Source organism: Pseudophryne corroboree, chromosome 7 (assembly GCF_028390025.1).
Source record: "Pseudophryne corroboree isolate aPseCor3 chromosome 7, aPseCor3.hap2, whole genome shotgun sequence".
In the NCBI taxonomy this organism is placed as follows: Eukaryota; Metazoa; Chordata; class Amphibia; order Anura; family Myobatrachidae; genus Pseudophryne; species Pseudophryne corroboree.
In genome coordinates, this window is record NC_086450.1 from 389,541,066 (window position 1) to 389,562,314 (window position 21,249).

Below are 21,249 nucleotides of genomic sequence, written 5' to 3' on the forward strand. Positions count from 1 at the left end.
TCAGAATTGCCAGTGACATGGCCTGCAGGACTATTGGCATTCCTGGGGAAGGAGAAAATTGACACTGAGGGAGTTGGTGGGGTGGTTTGCGTGAGCTTGGTTACTAGAGGAAGGGATTTACTGGTCAGTGGACTGCTTCCGCTGTCGCCCAAAGTTTTTGAACTTGTCACTGACTTATTATGAATGCGCTGCAGGTGACGTATAAGGGAGGATGTTCCGAGGTGGTTAACGTTCTTACCCCTACTTATTACAGCTTGACAAAGGCAACACACGGCTTGACAAATGTTGTCCGCATTTCTGTTGAAATACTTCCACACCGAAGAGCTGATTTTTTGGGTATTTTCACCAGGCATGTCAACGGCCCTATTCCTCCCACGGACAACAGGTGTCTCCCCGGGTGCCTGACTTAAACAAACCACCTCACCATCAGAATCCTCCTTGTCAATTTCCTCCCCAGCGCCAGCAACACCCATATCCTCCTCATCCTGGTGTACTTCAACACTGACATCTTCAATCTGACTATCAGGAACTGGACTGCGGGTGCTCCTTCCAGCACTTGCAGGGGGCGTGCAAATGGTGGAAGGCGCATGCTCTTCACGTCCAGTGTTGGGAAGGTCAGGCATCGCAACCGACACAATTGGACTCTCCTTGTGGATTTGGGATTTCGAAGAACGCACAGTTCTTTGCAGTGCTTTTGCCAGCTTGAGTCTTTTCATTTTTCTAGCGAGAGGCTGAGTGCTTCCATCCTCATGTGAAGCTGAACCACTAGCCATGAACATAGGCCAGGGCCTCAGCCGTTCCTTGCCACTCCGTGTGGTAAATGGCATATTGGCAAGTTTACGCTTCTCCTCCGACAATTTGATTTTAGATTTTGGAGTCCTTTTTTTACTGATATTTGGTGTTTTGGATTTTACATGCTCTGTACTATGACATTGGGCATCGGCCTTGGCAGACGACGTTGCTGGCATTTCATCGTCTCGGCCATGACTAGTGGCAGCAGCTTCAGCACGAGGTGGAATTGGATCTTGATCTTTCCCTAATTTTGGAACCTCAACATTTTTGTTCTCCATATTTTAATAGGCACAACTAAAAGGCACCTCAGGTAAACAATGGAGATGGATGGATACTAGTATACTTATGGATGGACGAGCGACTGCCGACACAGAGGTAGCTACAGCCGTGGACTACCGTACTGTGTCTGCTGCTAATATAGACTGGATGATAATGAGATGAAATTAATATATATATATATATATATATATTTATATATAATATCACTAGTACTGCAGCCGGACAGGTATATATATTTATTATGTAATGACTGATGACTGACCTGCTGGACACTGTCAGCTCAGCAGCACCGCAGACTGCTACAGTAAGCTACTATAGTAGTATGTATCAAGAAGAAAGAGAAAAAAAAAAACCACGGGTAGGTGGTATACAATTATGGATGGACCAGCGACTGCCGACACAGAGGTAGCTACAGCCGTGGACTACCGTACTGTGTCTGCTGCTAATATAGACTGGATGATAATGAGATGAAATTAATATATATATATATATATATATATATATAATATCACTAGTACTGCAGCCGGACAGGTATATATATTTATTATGTAATGACTGATGACGGACCTGCTGGACACTGTCAGCTCAGCAGCACTGCAGACTGCTACAGTAAGCTACTATAGTAGTATGTATCAAGAAGAAAGAGAAAAAAAAAACCACGGGTAGGTGGTATACAATTATGGATGGACCAGCGACTGCCGACACAGAGGTAGCTACAGCCGTGGACTACCGTACTGTGTCTGCTGCTAATATAGACTGGATGATAATGAGATGAAATTAATATATATATATATATATATAATATCACTAGTACTGCAGCCGGACAGGTATATATATTTATTATGTAATGACTGATGACGGACCTGCTGGACACTGTCAGCTCAGCAGCACCGCAGACTGCTACAGTAAGCTACTATAGTAGTATGTATCAAGAAGAAAGAGAAAAAAAAAAACCATGGGTAGGTGGTATACAATTATGGATGGACCAGCGACTGCCGACACAGAGGTAGCTACAGCCGCGGACTACCGTACTGTGTCTGCTGCTAATATAGACTGGATGATAATGAGATGAAATTAATATATATATATATATATATATATATATATATATATAATATCACTAGTACTGCAGCCGGACAGGTATATATATTTATTATGTAATGACTGATGACGGACCTGCTGGACACTGTCAGCTCAGCAGCACCGCAGACTGCTACAGTAAGCTACTATAGTAGTATGTATCAAGAAGAAAGAAAAAAGAAAAAAACACGGGTAGGTGGTATACAATTATATATATATTATATACAATTATATATATATATATATATATATATATATTAAACTGGTGGTGATTAATTAAACTGGTGGTCAGGTCACTGGTCACACTATCAGCAACTTGCAAGTAGTACTGCTAAGCAGACAATCACAATATATACTGGTGGTCAGTGTGGTCACAATGGCAGTGTGGCACTCTGGCAGCAGAGTGCCAGCAAAAGTGTGCACTGTACGTTAAAATATGTACTCCTGCTCTCAGACTCTAACTGCTCCCCACTGTCTCCCCCACAAGTCAGATATACAGTCACACTATCACTTCAGCAAGTAGTAGTACTCCTCCTAATGCTCCCCAAAATTACTAAAGTAAATAATACTGTGTCTCTCTCTACTCTAGTCTCACTCTCTATAAACGGAGAGGACGCCAGCCACGTCCTCTCTCTATCAATCTCAATGCACGTGTGAAAATGGCGGCGACGCGCGGCTCCTTATATAGAATCCGAGTCTCGCGATAGAATCCGAGCCTCGCGAGAATCCGACAGCGGGATGATGACGTTCGGGCGCGCTCGGGTTAACCGAGCAAGGCGGGAAGATCCGAGTCGCTTGGACCCGTGTAAAAAAACCTGAAGTTCGGGCGGGTTCGGTTTCCGAGGAATTGAACCCGCTCATCTCTAATTTTAACATGTCTAATTGTTTTCTGTACTTTTAAGCGCCACCTGGAATATTTATTTGTGTTGTCACTGTTTGTCTGGATTCGGCATCTCCAGCTCTGGGTGGCTGCTGATTTACAGAATTTTACATCTATTAATTATACACCACTCACCTTAGCGCCATAGACCATTTCCTTGCTTTTGCTTTATTTTTATACTGCAATTTAGATTTCAGTTTGAACACAACCCACCCAAATCTTACTCTCTCTGCACATGTTATATCTGCCCCCCTGCAGTGCACATGGTTTTGCCCAACTGCTAACAAATTTCCTGCTGCGATCAACTCTGAATTAGGCCCTTCATTTTTATGGATGCACTATATAGCTCTAATTGACAGAGGATTTCAGGTCTGCATATTGCTAACAGCTCTCAGCACTAGAGATCAGATAGCTACTCACTACTTTCAGGGAGGAAAGAATTGCGTTCTGGGTCCATCTCTTCCGACTTGATCGATGCTTGCACGATGCCTCTGACTTAACACAACAACTCAAGGCTATGCATGCTCAGGGCACAAAGTTGTTTGCTTTACATTGTCTTTTAATAACCCTTTGTGAATATTCTTGGTGGTGGTATTTATGTTGTGCAGATGGGTCTTTGAGTGTGTGCAAACTCCAGAGACCAGTCCTTAGGCAGTTAAAAATACACGTATCCTCCTCTTACTTTTACAAAATAACAAATGGCAGCCGATTTGGGAAACAGATTATTGGAAAAGCTGTTTTGCACGGACTATGACATAAATACAGCCGAATGCCGATAAGTAGGGAGCAGCTGAACCAGTGTTCCCTTTTAATGTTCTTCTGTATTGAGTACAGTATGTTATTGTTACCAGTTCTGTTTAGCTTGTGGCAGTCTGGTCCACTATCTTTGCCGCAGAAGCATTTTGTCCTCCAGGGATACCTGAATTACCTGGCAGGTGGCTTTGAGCGTGTTCCTGACAGGTGGCTCATCTAATGTTTAATCACCCTCTTCTCTTGATTATGATAAAGTCAAAATTGAGCTGAATAACAGATGTGTTTGTGACATGTTTAAAATATGGATTTTATCAGTTTATATAGCCCTTTTTCCTGGCATCTGTGCAGTGTCGGACTGGGGCATGAAGGACCCACCGGGGGAATGCAGTGGTAGGGGCCCATACTTAGTGGTGTGGTCAGTCTCTAGAGGGGTGTGGCCAGTCACCACAGAGGCTTGTCTAATCATTGGACAGTGTATAGTCTAAGCCCCTTGATAAATATACATAGTAAATACTGCTAGTGCATGCACAATAACGTACCAGATTAACAACAGCAATGTACGGTAGAGAATGCACCATATTTCTGTGCAGTATAAGGTAACATGTATAATGTATAATTTTTGAAGTCTAGAACCAGATCCCTAGAGGATGAGGTGCCCCCCCCCCAGGCAGGGGGGCCCACCAGTGGTTTCCCCTGTACCCCTTGTGTATCAGTGTATAGCCCCCTCTCGTGGCATCTGTATATAAGTGTACGTCCTTCTCTTGCTGGCACCTGTGCATCAGTGTACAGCCCCCTCTCCTGGCTTCTGTGTATCAGTGTACAGCCCTGTCTTCTGGCATCTGTGTATCAGTGTACAGCCCTGTCTCCTGGCATCTGTGTATCAGTGTACAGCCCTGTCTCCTGGCACCTGTGTTTCAGTATACACACCCTTCCCCCCCATCCTTCTGGCACCTGTGTATCACAGTGTACTGCCTTCTCTTCCTGGCACCTGTGTATCAGTGTACAGCAGGGACGTGCAGTGAGGTAAATGGCTCAGGAGGCACTGGCTAGTTCCGGAGCCAGATTTACACACAATATATGAGACCAAAAGTTCATGTGGGCATTATACACAGGTGCATCAGTATATACTGCTGGAAATGTGGTGCGTTTTGATCAGAGATGTGCGGAAAAGGAATCGTATCGTATCCCTTATCCAAAATTCAAAATCACACATTTTTGGTTCCCCTACTGAGATAATGACACATATATAGATATATTATATTATATATCTATGTAGTTTATCTATATATACACATAATATATCATATATATATATGTCATTATCTCAGTAGGGGATCCAAAAATGTGGGATTTTGAATCTTGGATAAGGGATACTCAACCTGTAATAGGAAATCTTGCTAGACAGGATGCTGCCTGATTGACTACATCCCACGCAAAAAGCACTGCCTCACCTGTCATAGACTTTTTACTCCAGAGTTTCGACTATAGAAATGATTAGAATAATGCAAAGAAGATATTTCTAATATATTCTTTGTATTTTTCATATACTTAACATAGTTAAAACTCTGGTGTACACGTTAGTTTTACAGGAATAGCTCTGCCTCATCTGTCTCACCCCACCGCACGCCACTGGTGTACAGCCCTCTCTTCTGGCATCTGTGTAACAGGGGTGGTCTTCAGGTTGCTGGCGTCCGGCGTCCAGGCGACCACCATACTGGCGCCGGTGTACAGCCCTCTCTCTTGGCACCTGTGTATCAGTGTACAGCCCTCTCTCGTGGCACCTGTGTATCACTTTACAGTCCTTTCTCCTGGCATCTGTGTATCTGTTTACAGCCCTCTGTCCTGGCACCTGTGTATCAGTGTACAGCCCTCTCTCCTGGCACCTGTGTATCAGTGTACAGCCCTCTCTCCTGGCACATGTGTATCAGTGTACAGTTTCATTTCCTGGCACCTGTGTATCAGTGTACAGCCCCCTCTCCTAGCATCTGTGTATGAGTATATAGCCTTCTCTACTGGTATATTTGTATCATTGTACTGCCTTCTCTTAGTGGCACCTGTGTATTAGTGTACAGCCCTCTCTCCTGGCCTGTGTATCAGTGTACAGTCCTCTCTCCTGGCCTGTGTATCAGTGTACAGTCCTATCTCCTGGCATCTGTGTATCAGCGTTCTGCCTTCTCTCCCTGGCACCTCTGTATCAGTGTACTGCCTTCTCTTTCTGGCACCTGTGTATCAGTGTACAGCCCTGTCTCCTGGCATCTGTGTATCAGTGTACAGCCCTGTCTCCTGGCACCTGTGTATCAGTGTACACACCCTCCCCCCCCCATCCTTCTGGCACCTCTGTATCAGTGTACTGCCTTCTCTTTCTGGCACCTGTGTATCAGTGTACAGCCCTCTCTCCTGGCACCTGTGTATCAGTGTCTATCCTTCTCTCTTGGCATCAGTGTACAGCCCTGTCTCCTGGTACCTGTGTATCACTATACAGCCCTCTCTCCTGGCATCTGTGTATCAGTGTACAGCCCTTTCTCCTGGCATCTGTGTGTCAATGTACTGCCTTATCTTCCTGGCACATGTGTATCAGTTTACAGCCTTCTCTCCTGGCACCTGTGTATCGGTGTACAGCCCTCTCTCCTGGCACCTGTGTATCAGTGTACAGCCCTCTCTCCTGGCACCTGTGTATCAGTATACAGCCCTCTCTCCTGGCACCTGTGTATCAGTGTACAGCCCTCTCTCCTGGCACCTGTGTATCAGTGTACAGCCCTTTCTCCTGGCATCTGTGTATCAGTGTACAGCCCTCTCTCCTGGCACCTGTGTATCGGTGTACAACCCTCTCTCCTGGCACCTGTGTATCAGTGTACAGCTCAGACTTGCCTACCCTCCCGCATTCAGCGGGAGGCTCCCGATTTTTCAATGAGCCTCCCGCTGCCCTGCAAACCTTGCCTGCCCTCCCGGTTTTTAAATTAGCCCCCTGTAAATCCGGACTGCGCATGTGCGAGTCCGGAAATGCGGCGGGCGGGGCCTGAACGTAGGAGGTCACAGCTGCGGTGGCCGTCCTGCCTCCTGCTGTGCACAGAGAGCCGGCAGCCTGAGCGGAGGCAGGAGAATGATTAGCAGAGCAGCTGGTCTCCTGACAGCCAGTGCTCTGCTTCCCTGCTGCTGGCCCCGCCCACCTCACTCACCCGTCTGACCTCTTCCTGCTCCTCCTCATGTGCCTGCCCAGTGCTGCTGCCTCCCTCCACCACACTGTCCCGGCCCCGGCTCCTGCTCTTCACAGGAAGGAGCAGCCATAGCCAGGTGGGTGCTGTATGTGCTGGGGGTTTTATGAGAAAAGGGGGATGTGTATAATGTGGTCTGGGGAGGGGTGTGTGTGCTGTGCATGATATAATGTTATATGGTACTTTCTGTAATAAGGGGTAGGTGGGGCTGTGTGATATGTAAAGTGCTACCGCGTGTAATATTGGAGGGGATTGTGCTGTGTATAATAAAATGTAATATGGTGCTGTGTACTATCTGTAATAAGGGGGAGGGGGGGCTGTGTGATATTTAATGTGCTACCGGGTGTAATATTGGGGGGGGGGGGGGGGATTGTGCTGTGTATAATATAATGTAATATGGTGCTGGCTGTGTACTATCTGTGATATGGGGGAGGAGGGCTGTGTGAAATGTAATGTGCTACTCGGTGTAATATTGGGGGGACTGTATAGGCTGTGTATAATTTAATATAATATGGGTCTGGGTGTACTGGCTGTAATATGGGGGACTGGGGCTATGTATAATGTAATGTAATATTGGTACTGTGTATAATGGCTGTAATATGAGGGATCGGGGCTTTATATAATGTAATTTGGGTCTGTGTGTACTGGCTGTAATATGGGGGACTGGGGCTATATATAATGTAATGTAATATGGTACTGTGTATACTGGCTGTAATATGAGGGAGTGGGGCTTTATATAATGTAATATGGTACTGTGTGTACTGGCTGTAATATGAGGGAGTGGGGCCAGGGCCGTAACGAGCTTCGTGCCACTGGAGGCACAGGATCACCGGCAACATCCACCTGGCCGCTCCGTTGCACTGTGGGATCCAGGCCCCAACCCCCCCCCCCCCCTCCCCCGCCATCACTGCTACTCTCACCTAGGTAGCCAGGCAGCGCTGCAGCTCCCCCTCCATTCCCTTCCTATGTGCTGGGAGAGATGACGTCTCTCCCAGCCTGCCCCCAGCCCACCCACATGCCCTGTGCTGTGAAGAGTGCAGCGTAGTACGGGAAGAGGAGAGGCATGCCTGTTTGTCAGAGGTGAGTCTCTCTCTCTCTCTCCCACCTGCCATAATGTGTAAATAAGGTGGACTGCCTACCATAATGTGTAAAAATAAAAAAAGGGGGGGGGGGGGGCTGCCTGCCGCACTGTGTAAAAAAAGGGGACTATGCTGCTGTAATGTGTAAAAAAGGCGACTCTGCTGCTGTAATGTGTAAAAATAAAAGGGGATCTCTGCCTGCCTAATGTGTAAAAAAGAAAAAGGGGGCCTCTAATGCTGTAATGTGTAAAAAACGGGGACTCTGCTGCCGTAATGTGTAAAATGGAGTTCTGCCTGCCGTAATCTGCAAAAGGGAGCTCTGTGGCCACGCCACTTCCCCATGAAGCCACGCCCCTAACTTTTTGGCGCGCGCATGCCTACGGCACGCACTTGCCCAGTTTTTTATAGGGGGCACCGATGCGGTTTCTTGCACACAGTGCTAAAAAAATAGTTAAACTAGTTAAGGCACTGACTGGGGCTATGTATAATGTAATGTTAAGTGGTACTGGGTACAATATGGGGAGGGGGGCTGTGTTATAATATAATGTATTATGGTGCTGTGTGTACTGGGTGTAATGTGTAATATACTGTCCGTTTCTTCTCAGAAATGTGCAAGGTATCATAATTTAGTTCACCTGTATTATTACTCTAGTGTACCTATAGTATTACCCTTTTTTTTGTGCTGCTTTTAGTACTAATTTTCACCTGCCATTGCAGGACACACCCCTGAGTGGCAATAAATACGCCTATAGGTAGTCCTCAACGCGCACTTTGGGCTAAGCATGATACCCCCCTTCAACGGCGCGCCGCGCTTTGTGCGGCATATTCTGCTGCCGCCTGGAATCTCCCTGAAACTAGTTTTCAAAAGTAGGCAAGTATGGTACAGCTCCCTCTCCTAGCATCTGTTTATGAGTTTATAGCCCTCTCTCCTGGTATCTTTGTATCATTGTACTGTCTTCTCTTAGTGGCACCTGTGTATCAGTGTACAGCCCTCTCTCCTGGCCTGTGTATCAGTGTACAGACCTCTCTCCTGGACTGTGTATCAGTGTACAGTCCTCTCTCCTGGACTGTGTATCAGTGTGCAGTCCTATCTCCTGGCATCTGTGTATCGGCGTTCTGCCTTCTCTCCCTGGCACCTCTGTATCAGTGTACTGCCTTCTCTTCCTGGCACCTGTGTATCAGTGTACTGCCTTCTCTTCCTGGCACCTGTGTATCAGTGTACAGCCCTCTCTCCTGGCACCTGTGTGCCAGTGTACAGCCCTCTCTCCTAGCACCTGTGTATCAGTGTCAAGCCTTCTCTCTAGGCATCAGTGTACAGCCCTGTCTCCTGGTACCTGTGTATCACTATACAGCCCTCTCTTCTGGCATCTGTGTATCAGTGTACAGCCCTCTCTCCTGGCACCTGTGTATCAGTGTACTGTCTTTTCTTCCTGGCACCTGTGTATCAGTATACAGCCCTCTCTCCTGGCACATGTGTATCAGTATACAGCCCTCTCTCCTGGCATCTGTGTATCAGTGTACAGCCCTCTCTCCTGGCACCTGTGTATCAGTGTACTGTCCTTTTTTCCTGGCACCTGTGTATCAGTATACAGCCCTCTCTCCTGGCAGTTGTGTATCAGTATACAGCCCTCTTTCCTGGCACCTGTGTATCAGTATACAGCCCTCTCTCCTGGTAGCTGTGTATCAGTATACAGCTCTCTCTCCTGGCATCTGTGTATCAGTGTACAGCCCTCTCTCCTGGCACCTGTGTATCAGTGTACTGTCCTTTTTTCCTGGCACCTGTGTATCAGTATACAGCCCTCTCTCCTGGCAGTTGTGTATCAGTATACAGCCCTCTTTCCTGGCACCTGTGTATCAGTATACAGCCCTCTCTCCTGGTAGCTGTGTATCAGTATACAGCTCTCTCTCCTGGCAGCTGTGTATCAGTGTACAGCCCCCTCTCCTGGCATCTGTGTGTCAATGTACTGCCTTATCTTCCTTGCACATGTGTATCAGTTTACAGCCCTTTCTCCTGGCACCTATGTATCAGTGTACAGCCCTCTCTCCTGGTACCTGTGTATTTGTGTACAGCCCTCTTTCCTGGCACCTGTGTTTTGGCGTACAACCCTCTTTCCTGGTACCTGTGTATCACTATACAGCCCTCTCTCCTGGCACCTGTGTATTTGTGTACATCCCTCTCTCCTGGCACCTGTGTATTTGTGTACAGCTCTCTCTCCTGGCACCTGTGTATCTGTGTACAGCCCTCTCTCCTTGCACCTGTGTATCAGTGTACAGCCCTCTCTCCTGGCACCTGTGTATTTGTGTACAGCCCTCTCTCCTGGCACCTGTGTATCAGTGTACTGTCCTTTCTTCCTGGCACCTGTGTATCAGTATACAGCCCTCTCTCCTGGCAGTTGTGTATCAGTATACAGCCCTCTTTCCTGGCACCTGTGTATTAGTATACAGCCCTCTCTCCTGGCAGCTGTGTATCAGTATACAGCCCTCTCTCCTGGCAGCTGTGTATCAGTGTACAGCCCCCTCTCCTGGCATCTGTGTGTCAATGTACTGCCTTATCTTCCTTGCACATGTGTATCAGTTTACAGCCCTTTCTCCTGGCACCTATGTATCAGTGTACAGCCCTCTCTCCTGGTACCTGTGTATTTGTGTACAGCCCTCTTTCCTGGCACCTGTGTATCGGTGTACAGCCCTCTCTCCTGGCACCTGTGTATTTGTGTACAGCCCTCTCTCCTTGCACCTGTGTATCAGTGTACAGCCCTCTCTCCTGGCACCTGTGTATAAGTGTACAGCCCTCTCTACTGGCACCTGTGTATCAGTATACAGCACTCTCTCCTGGCACCTGTGTATCAGTGTACAGCCCTCTCTCTTGGCATCTGTGTATAAGTGTACAGCCTTCTCTCCTGACACTTGTGTATCAGTGTACAACCCTCTCTCTTGGCATCTGTGTATAAGTGTACAGCCCTCTCTTCTGGCATCTGTGTATCAGTGTACAGCCCTCTCTTCTGGTATCTGTGTGTCAATGTACTGCCTTATCTTCCTGGCACATGTGTATCAGTTTACAGCCTTCTCTCCTGGCATCTGTGTATCAGTGTACAGCCCTCTCTCCTGGCACCTGTGTATCAGTGTAGAGCCCTCTCTCCTGGCACCTGTGTATCACTTTGCAACCCATTCTCCTGGCATCTGTGTATCGGTGTACAGCCCTCTGTCCTGGCACCTGTGTATCGGTGTACAGCCTTCTCTCCTGGCACCTGTGTATCAGTGTACAGCTTCTTTTCCTGGCACCTGTGTATCAGTGTACAGCCCCCTCTCCTAGAATCTGTGTATCAGTTTATAGCTCTCTCTCCTGGTATCTTTGTATCATTGTACTGCCTTCTCTTAGTGGCACCTGTGTATCAGTATACAGCCCTCTCTTCTGGCCTGTGTATCAGTGTACAGACCTCTCTTCTGGCATTTGTGTATCAGTGTACAGTCCTCTCTCCTGGCTTGTGTATCAGTGTACAGTCCTCTCTCCTGGCATCTGTGTATTGGCGTACTACCTTCTCCTCCTGTCACCTCTGTATTCGTGTACTGCCTTCTCTTCCTGGTCCCTGTGTATCAGTATACAGCCCTCTCTCTCCTGGCACCTGTATACCAGTGTACAGCCCTCTCTTCTAGCACCTGTGTATCAGTGTCTAGCCTTCTCTCTTGGCATCAGTGTACAGCCCTGTCTCTTGGTACCTGTGTATCACTATACAGCCCTCTCTCCTGGCATCTGTGTATCAGTGTACAGCCCTCTCTCCTGGCACCTGTGTATCAGTGTACAGCCCTCTCTCCTGGCACCTGTGCATCTGTGTACAGCCTTGTCTTCCTGGCACCGGTGTATCAGTATACAGCGCTCTCTCCTGGCACCTGTGTATCAGTCAGTATACAGCCCTGTCTCCTGGCACCTGTGTATCAGTGTACAGCCCTGACAATGCCTATTCTATACCTTGTATAAAACACTCTAAAAGGTTAAAGAACACAGTACGCAATTGGCGTATGGAATACCGTAAGAGTACGCACGTAGCGTAACGAACGCTTAGCCGTGGACGAGACGCACGAGCGGCACGTTCGCTCACGCCTTAGAGCGTAAAGGCAAGCACACTATAGGCTGCCGACTAACGTAATGATACGCTATCAGCGTAGCGGACGCTCGAGACCACGAGGAGATCACAAGCGGCGCTGACGCTCACAGAGTTAAACCTTTATAACTATACCATAAACAATGTACTTATACTGTAAACCCTTGTGCAGTGATAAGGTGTAAATGCAACACAGTGTAACCTTGTTAGTTTAAAAGCTGTATGAGCGTATGTGACGCTCTGAGAACCCCTTAGCAATATAATAAACACTCAAATACCGGTCTAAGGGTCTAACGCCTTTTAAGGAAATGAATGAACGTTCAATCGCAAAAGAATAATACAATAAAAGTTATACACTACCAAGATAACATAAAATACCTAACCGAATTACTACACATAAAATACAATAAAGATACAATTACATTTAAAGGGGGGGAAGGAGAGAGAGAATGGCTTATAACATTAAATAAGAGACAATATGGTTGGAGAGAACTTACGCACCAGGGGAAACAATCGCAAGCGCCTTTCTGGATATCCAGCTCCCGATTATCAGCAATGAGAACCGTTGAAGAGAGTAGAGAGCTGGCCCAGATCGGCTTGTCCTTTTATACACTACACACAATACAGTACAATGGTCCCTACATTCTTATTGTTCATTGGACACAGGAATTCGTCTTTGCATTATAACAAAAGGTCATAGGTTGGTTCATACAGGTGGGCTGTGACTATTCCTAACTGCTCAGGTGGGTGGGAAACTGGGTTTCCCGCCGCATGGGTAATAAAGTGCAAATATAGTAAATGTCCATAAACTTCTTATGTCCATAACTATACGCACGAGCGATTAATCCGCTTCAAACCAACACCGGAATATTGCTAATTATATTCTCTTCCGATGGATACTAAACACCACTGTGTAACCCCTGTCTGACCCTTCGTATCAAACAAAGAGGGATCTCTTTGTCTCTGAACATACTACATTAACTAAACTTTCAGATTCTATCAAAGGGACCATAATCTACAAAATACATTATATGAATAAAATATGTTACGATTGAGTCGCCCGCTAGACGAACACAAACTCTACCGTAAATGCGCATACCGCGCGTCCGCGAGTGCACGCGACCGCGAGTATACGCACGCACGGGAGGGCTCATGCACGTGCAGCGGGCACACGCATGAGGTGCATATATGGCAGTGTGTAGCGTGATATTTTTCTGACTTTGACAGTCCACCCTTTGGCAGTCACCAATAACTGCCACTTCCTAAAACAGTTCAAAAAGAGAAAAATATATGTCATGTATAATACATTTCTATGATTGGGTAGGGGAGGAGAGGAGAAGGTAGGAAAAGGGTATGACCTAGTGAGATAGCAGAAGCATGTGTGTATGAATCCATGTTTGGGGGGTCATGTATCATCGTGCCGTACGTGTTTTAAATCAAGCTTCGAGGTATTGCGAAGTATACATTTGAATTCCTTCTTATCCCGTGGTACGGGTCTGTGGATGGGCTGTCAAACTTTACCGAGCTCTCTTCGGCTTTTGGTTGCAACAAAATGGGGGAGCACATTTTAGTTGATGATACATGAATAGGGGGATATGTGAGTGCTGGTATCTGTGCCTATATTCCCTATCGACTATGTGTGTTATTACCTGAAGGTTGTAGAGATGAAGATAAAGAACAATTATGGTAAATGCAGTGATAAACTATGTGAGTTTAATATACATTTGCCGATTGAGGTCTTGTCTTGTGTCTTGTCTTGTCTTGTGTCTTGTCTTGTCTTGTCTCGATGTACATGTTGACTGTAGTCTCCCGATGCTTTTGCTATAAACGGTGTGCAAAAAGCTTTTTCAATGTCCATAGACTTACAAAAAGTGTTGGGCTAGCGTAAAATTAAAGGTACTAGGGATATGGGGGGTCTATGGCATAGTCCATCAGTTGTCTGTGTAAAAGGTTGTCAAATTCTTCTTCCAAGCGGATGTCTTTGTACCTTGGAGGAAAACAAAGGAGAAACGGGTGAAAGACACGGACCGTGGAATCACATTTTCATCACAACATTGTCTCTATCGTTGGGTCATAAATCACATTAGACGTTGTTATTACAGTGTCCTCACTTCTTAAACTCATCACTCGGGCGCTACGTTTACACTTCTAAATATCAGACCGACCAATATGATGACACCCAGAGTACACAAAAGAAATTTCCCTACATCCATGATAATTCCTTGAGTCCATTCTCCTAAACCAGAGAACCAATTTCGTGGGTTCAACCATGACACCCAACTGGTCAGCTCATTACCCACAGCGGCAAGGGTGAGATTGTGTTTCCTTCGGAACTCCCATTTTAATTGGAGAATGTCGTCCATCTTTTTGTCTATGACCTCGACCGGGTCCTCGGTGCTGTTTGTAATATATGTGCAGCACTTTATTCCATACTGAGTCGCTAGGGTAACACAATACCCGCCTGTCACAGCTGTGAGATAATTGAGAATCATCCTATGCTGAACCAGTTCTGTTTTATAAGCTTGGAGCTCCCTTCCGGTATACCTGAATGTGTCATCATACATTTCAGTGATATTGTCTAATAAATTTGCAAGCGCAGATATATATTTATAATTTATCACTCCTCTGGCGGTACGAGTGATATCTAACGCGATTAGGAATTGAATCCCGGTGGATTCATTGATCAGGTCAAAGGCCGGATGCTCTGTTCTTTCTATTAGGTGCCGTTTAACGATGTGCTCGTAATGAGTGTGAGTATAAGGAGCTTGGGCACTGCGGTGAATATCCTTCATTTTAGTGTGGGATATAGTCATTACCTCAGGCAGTACTTTTCCAATATAACATAACCCTTCTGAGTTTGGGGCAAGCCACTTATACGCCTTCCTCCCGCATATGAAGTATGCATCATCGGGGAGAACATATGGGACGGAGTAGGACATTACCATATTACACATTTTCCATATGAAATCTCCTAACCCTAATTCTCCCATCTGTTTAGTACACGTATCAGTTTGTACGATATGTGCTCAGTATCCTGGTGGTACTTCTCCAACTCTCATGATCCTACTTCCTAGGGTATACCTATATCGGAAATATTTCCCACTACCGGCTATGTGGCGTATAAGTTCTGTATCTGTAGGCATTCTATCGGCTCTGTATGAAAAGGTCATGGTTTGGTTATTCCATGACACTTCCCAATTTCCCGGCTTTCGGGGATTGGAAATGTTAAAACACACTAAGGACCTATCCACATGGTATTGGTGGAGCTTCAAACTAGGAGGACTGGAGATATTAAACCTCCTGTCCACCGGCCTCCCACCACTTAGCTCAAGTACCTCCCCTATAGTTAAAGGGAATGGCACTAATCCTGATTTGCTATGGCCTTGAGGTACTTGAGAGCATACCCAACAATCTGTCTGATTTAACACTTTACCCACTAAGGAATGATAGTCACTCAATGGATGCCGGTCCATGTTAATGTTAAAATTGGACTGACATTTCTTGATGCACCCATCCTCAACTAAGTTATCACAGAGTCTACAGATACAGTTCTTTTCAGTTAACATTCCTTCACAATGTTTACAAATAACATGGCTGCTAGATCGTTTCCGGTACTCGCCTTTGCTCGGTGATTGTGTTGCTATTGGAAATTTACACCTCCGTCTTAGTCATCAGAAACCCTTCTGGATCCTTTCTCGACCTCACTGGTACTCTCACCGAAACAGACTGCTCTGGTCAACATCATGGTCAACAGGAAAATCCATATCACAGTCTCTTGGGGCAAGTCCATCTTACAGGAGGAGAAAAGGAGAAATTTGTAATGGGGGTACAGAAAAACAGTTTGAGGGGGAGAGAAACTTGTTACGATAATTAGTTCTCTAGTCTTGTTGTTCTTCTTGTTCTGCTGTCATCTCAAAGGTGCTGTCTCTCAGTCTTCCAACTGAACATTCTGGTGATACAATATTTCTTCCAAACCAGCGCTCTTTCTGTAAGGAGAATAAATCTTGCATCACCATTTGTCTAACTGATGTGTGACATACCATCTTTAAAACATGAAAACATGAGTGAGAAGAGAGAAAACAAAAAAAAACAAAAGAGAGAGAGAACAATTCATATACATATATATTACATAAACCAACAATAAACAACAACAGGAAAAAAAAACATTTTTCAAACATTTTAAAACATTGTCAGATCTGCCGTTCATCATCAGGCTGTCATATCTACATGTCCAATGGTATCCTTGCTCAGTCCCTCCCACCAGCACCTCCATACTTCACCCTTTGTATCTGGCCAGGATACATTGATGCGGGTAGGTCATGCTGGGGTTTGGTAGACTTCTGCAAAGACCAAGTAGCTATGCAATGTTTGAGTCCTGCTGATGACCGTCAGAGATGGGGAAAAAGAAAACATTTCACAGATACATTACAAATTTTACCCGGTCATTCCTGTGTCTTCAGGGAATGACCTCCCAATTTATTAACCGTTACCTCAGGCTTACCATCAGTCCTAATGATCACCTCTCCTGACTACATATCATGGGTGTGGCCCAAAATTCTTCCTATGTGATCCCTGATTATAATTTGGTGTGTCATAACTTTGCTCATATTCATGTCTAGGGGGTCTGACTTTATGTGGGCTGTTACAGTTGCTGGCATAATGCCCTTCTCTTTTACAACGATAACAAACCCTTGGCTTCCTCCATGTGCCAGTGGCCTGGGGTTTCGGTCGATTTGATGTCTCCTCTAATACTTGGATGCCCATCGCCATCAACCGCTTTCCCTGTACTTCCCTGATTTCTTGGATACCATGGTTATGTTGTTGTCTAGGGGGTTGATATGACTTTTGTATATTTCTTGATCTACAATCTCTTGCAAAATGTCCCTCTTTGTGACAATGGTAACAAACTACCACATTTGAATTTCTCACAGGATTTTGGGTCTTAAGCTGGTGTGGCTTTTTGGTTAGAGCCTGTATACTTACGGCCATCAGCTTATTACTCCGTGACTCCCTGTGTCTGGTGATGTTCTGATCATGATCAATAACGGCCTCTCTTAATGTAGCCACCGAGATATTTCTCCAGTTTGGGTTGGTGGTCTGTACCCTTGTTCTCAACACCTCCTTTAAACCATACATTAATAACTTAACCGCTACTTCTTTATGCTGTGCATTTGTTTTGATGTCTGTGATCCCAGTGTCTCTAGCCATTACTTGCAGTGCTCGATTGAAGTAGTCAGAAGTACTTTCCCTTTCTCCTTGTCTTATGGAGAGGATTTTGTTCCACTTGGCAATGGCTGGGAAATATACTCCTAACTGCTGGTTGATCTGCTTAATACATTCCTGATTGTTTTCCTCCGTACGAGGTACCTCTGTGTTTAATTTACAATCAGCAATAAATTTCGCAGGGTCAACACTGGAGGGCAAACATGCCCTCAGCACTGTCCGCCAATCTTTGTTGGTGGGTTCTGTTGAGTTTCCTAGTTCTTTAATAAATCTCTGACATGCAACTAGATCTTTCCTAGGATCAGGGAATTCAGACATAATTGCTCTCAATTCCATCCGAGACAAGGGAAGGCGCATTGCACTGTCCCTGGCGGGAATGATTCCCTGAGCGTCAGTCTTCCCATTGGGGACTGTGATCACCCTGACAGGACTAAATTCAATTACATCACCTTGTGTTGGTTCTACAATATGAGGTACATTTGTTTGTGCGTGATATATAACACCGTACGTACCTGTGGACACGACCTCACCTGACCCTCCGTTAGGGGGTTTGATTACTGCCTTTACCGATTTGGTCGCGTCCACCTGGATGTCTTGTGTGATGGCTGCTGGAAAAGGTGCCGACATCGTGCTGGGCTCACTTTCTTGCTTGTAGTCCTGAGGAAAGTTTGACATGGGGTGCGACTTGCACAGGTTAATATTTGTAATTTTTACACTATCATTTTTATAAACATTATTACATTTGTTACTTTCATTCTTAATACAGTTACTAAGTGCATTTTTATCGTACACCATTGCGCCATTCTCTGCAACCATAATCCTCTCCATTGCCATGTCTCTCTTCCCAAGGTGAGAGTCAGATATGTAAGTTAAATTTCTTTGCATTTCACTTTCCTGTTGCCACAGTTTTAAATAATCATAATGTCTAATACGCCTTTTTGCAGATTTAATCAGGCAAACTCTTCTCCTTAAATTCTGTAACACTTCTGGATTAAAACCACCTACCCGGGGAAACTTTTCCCCGTCATGCACAGTCATCCTTTCCCATTCATTGCATAATATTTCTGTGTGATGACCATCTTGGTCTGATTTCTCACACATTACCTTGCCGACCTGATTGATCGGTTTCAAATCAACCTGAACCAGGGTTGATCGCCCCTTACCTGAACAAGTGGCCCCCATCTCTGCAGGCGTTGCTTTCACTACCTCTGACTTCCAATCAGGGTCTCCGGCAACCCTCACAGAAAACCAAAATGTCCGGGGTAAGGCTGCGGTGGGGGTTTTGCCTCGAGGTCCGCCCACTTAACTCCGTTCACGCTGGCCAATACGGCGACCAAAGTTCCCAGAGGTTCTGTACCCAACCTAGGACCCCTATGAACCTTTATTTACTGGGGCGTGTTGGACCTTCCAGTCCCCAGCAAGTATCGGTTGTTGGAATGTCCCCGAGTGATCAGGCTACTTCCCTTAAAATAAAAAAATTACACAAATCACGTTAATAATGTGCAAGTAGCGTTCTTCTGAATTCAAGACACGCTAATGCACACAATCACATGCGGTACAATCGTATCTGCACATAAGCAACTAATCTTATGTGCGGAACGATCAGTGGAATCGAAAATTTCTGCTGCGAATTCCTTCAGCGGTGAGCTTTGTTGGCCTATATGGGTCTCGCACCAACCCTCTTCGGTTGTGCTCTCTACTTCTAGTCTGCTGTACCTGAACCTCCTGTTCTATGACCTCCTGGTCTGTGACCTACCTTACCTCCTGGTCTGTTACCTCCTGGTCTGTTATGTACAGCAGACTCTACTGCTCATTAATGTGTCGAGTCTAACAAGGGACGCCTCCCAAGCCACCCCACGATATCACTCTCGCTGGTGTATCTCTTTCTACTGGCCTATGGTTCCCACTTCCGTAATAAAAGAGAAATCTTATATATACACACACTCTTACCACATGTACACTTTAATTTTTATTTCTGCGCAGAAATCCTTTCATTCGGTATTAGCCTAACCCAGAAGAATTGCAACAGAGAAAGTCTTTTTCTTTTAACTTTTAAACTTTTGGATTTGAGATAGATTTGTGTTATTTTTTTCGCGTTATTTCCTTATACAATACTATCGTGCGGTTTGTATCATGTGGGCGTATCCGTACGCTCCGTTGCGTAATACACGCTCCGTGCGTCGACCCTTGCTGCGTACGCCCTGCCCTTGTAAGGACACGTGTACACAGACCAAGTACGTCCACAGTTACACACTACACGTTTATCAATGTGAATGATTTTTTAACAGTAATCCTTCACTGACCACCACTCAAATCTCCCTTGTATTCTAGGCGAGATTGTGTGCGTGCCTTTTACAATTATTCCCTTAAATATTACTTTTAACTATTAATAACAACAAATGTCTCAACACGTTTATCACTAGTATGTGGCAATCAGGAGAATGAGGCACGAAAACAATATTAAACAAAAAATACAGATGTGTATGCTTATTGCTTACGTTCGCAAAACAGAAACTAAACAGGTTTTAAAAGACAATAATGTACTGTTCCTAACTTTTAGTTCCGGATTCCTTCAGCACTCCTTACTAAGCGAAGCAGACGCTTATCTGGTCAGCACTACGAGGAATATTACCTCCCGCCTTTTGCTGACCGATAATGTCTGCTGAAATTACCTAGTGCAGATATGTGAAGAGCGGGCGAGTCCCCAATTGACAATGCCTATTCTATACCTTGTATAAAACACTCTAAAAGGTTAAAGAACACAGTACGCAATTGGCGTATGGAATACCGTAAGAGTACGCACGTAGCGTAACGAACGCTTAGCCGTGGACGAGACGCACGAGCGGCACGTTCGCTCACGGCTTAGAGCGTAAAGGCAAGCACACTATAGGCTGCCGACTAACGTAATGATACGCTATCAGCGTAGCGGACGCTCGAGACCATGAGGAGATCACAAGCGGCGCTGACGCTCACAGAGTTAAACCTTTATAACTATACCATAAACAATGTACTTATACTGTAAACCCTTGTGCAGTGATAAGGTGTAAATGCAACACAGTGTAACCTTGTTAGTTTAAAAGCTGTATGAGCGTATGTGACGCTCTGAGAACCCCTTAGCAATATAATAAACACTCAAATACCGGTCTAAGGGTCTAACGCCTTTTAAGGAAATGAATGAACGTTCAATCGCAAAAGAATAATACAATACAAGTTATACACTACCAAGATAACATAAAATACCTAACCGAATTACTACACATAAAATACAATAAAGATACAATTACATTTAAAGGGGGGGAAGGAGAGAGAGAATGGCTTATAACATTAAATAAGAGACAATATGGTTGCAGAGAACTTACGCACCAGGGGAAACAATCGCAAGCGCCTTTCTGGATATCCAGCTCCCGATTATCAGCAATGAGAACCGTTGAAGAGAGTAGAGAGCTGGCCCAGACCGGCTTGTCCTTTTATACACTACACACAATACAGTACAATGGTCCCTACATTCTTAATGTTCATTGGACACAGGAATTCGTCTTCGCATTATAACAAAAGGTCATAGGTTGGTTCATACAGGTGGGCTGTGACTATTCCTAACTGCTCAGGTGGATAGGAAACTGGGTTTCCCGCCGCATGGGTAATAAAGTGCAAATATAGTAAATGTCCATAAACTTCTTATGTCCATAACTATACGCACGAGCGATTAATCCGCTTCAAACCAACACCGGAATATTGCTAATTATATTCTCTTCCGATGGATACTAAACACCACTGTGTAACCCCTGTCTGACCCTTCGTATCAAACAAAGAGGGATCTCTTTGTCTCTGAACATACTACATTAACTAAACTTTCA

The 21,249-nt window shown here is 45.3% G+C and overlaps 1 protein-coding gene across 6 annotated transcripts in view; it reads left to right on the forward strand.

Annotated features, from left to right (window-relative positions):
• The window catches only part of ELFN1 (extracellular leucine rich repeat and fibronectin type III domain containing 1), a 988,432-nt gene that overhangs the window by 527,120 nt on the left and 440,063 nt on the right, over window positions 1-21,249 (forward strand). The window lies entirely within an intron of this gene.